This window comes from Antrostomus carolinensis, unplaced genomic scaffold, assembly GCF_000700745.2.
Source record: "Antrostomus carolinensis isolate BGI_N321 unplaced genomic scaffold, ASM70074v2 scaffold29076, whole genome shotgun sequence".
Classification (NCBI taxonomy): Eukaryota; Metazoa; Chordata; class Aves; order Caprimulgiformes; family Caprimulgidae; genus Antrostomus; species Antrostomus carolinensis.
The window spans coordinates 6584-7785 of record NW_010324380.1 but is presented as its reverse complement, the minus strand read 5'-3'; the positions used below and the strand labels follow the sequence as shown (position 1 = coordinate 7785).

General features: G+C 59.2%; 1 protein-coding gene across 1 annotated transcript in view; it reads right to left on the bottom strand.

Annotated features, from left to right (window-relative positions):
* The window catches only part of LOC104527261 (steroidogenic factor 1), a gene marked incomplete at both ends in the record, with an annotated part of 7519 nt that overhangs the window by 1042 nt on the left and 5275 nt on the right, over positions 1-1202 (bottom strand). The gene's annotated exons all lie outside the window — the stretch shown is intronic.

The following is a 1202-nucleotide window of genomic DNA, read 5'->3' as shown; positions in this document are numbered from 1 at the left end:
CCTCTCCTGCGAGGCCGGTGCTGGGGAAGCGCTGGGGGTTCTCAGTGATGCTTCCCCGAGAGCAACTCCAGCGCCAGCAGAAGAGCTCTGCAGTGCCATTGTGCTCGCTGCCTTTAATAGAAGGAAGACAGATGCAGTATCACAGGGCTGGATAATACCCTCGTTTCGCTGAAGAGGCTGCAATAAACCAGTGCTGGGAGATTGCGAAAGGAATAGGAGTCAGATGAGAAAGAGCTTTATGGTCTCGGAGCCCGGCACTCCCCGCGAGGCGCCGGGATTTGTTTCTCAAGTGCGGTGGGTGGTCAGAGCTGGACGCGCGGCAGCGCGGGGAGGGAGATGCGGTGCAGGAGGCGGTGAGGGAGGCAGGGGCTGCGGCACCCACTCCTGCTCGAAACCCACCCGTGGAGCCGTGCAATGGGTGCAATGGGTGCAATGGGAGCAATGGGAGTCAAGGTTGGGCTCACCAACACACCGCCCGAGCCAGGGAAGGAGCCGTGGTACGCAGCCCCCAGACCGTGAGGTTCTGTTCAGCTGCTGAACAAAGAACTGGGGAAAAAGCTCATTCTGCATCAAAACAAAATGGAGATTTTCTGCATTCCTGGTGACCCTGCCCCACGGTCAGCAGCTGGCTGTGACCACGGCCCACCCTGGCAGGGAGCTGGGCTCCCGGCACGGCCACACGCTGCCAGTGCAGCCGCATGCTCCCGGCCGCCGCCGAGCTCCTCCGCTCCGGCTGAGCCCGGTGTTGTTTTGGAAGCTCCTTCCTGTGCCTCATTCCTGAGCGGGACGAGCTCCGGAAGGGACAAACTGAAAGTTTTGCTCTGGAAATCATTTACAAAAAATTCAGCTTTTCAAACAACAATTCAACAATTTTTTGAAATCTTCTTTTCTTGCTTTAAACTGACTAATCAGCTTCTCCCAAACTCCCCGGGCAGGTTCAGCTCCCTCGGCAGAGCACCTTGCAGCAGGTTTTGCTGTTCCCCCATCAGCACGCTCCATTGTACCAGGCCCTTTCCCAGGAGCATCGCTGCATGCCAGAGCCACAGCATGGAGGGATGTGACTGGGCAGGCTGGGGGCTCTGAGGGACAGCCAGAGCTTGGGGACATCTCTGGGGACCCCAGCCCTGTCCACACCCCAGCAACAATGCCCTGGGCTGTGGTGGCAGCGGGCATCCCTGCGTGGTCCCACTCTGGTGGTGCAG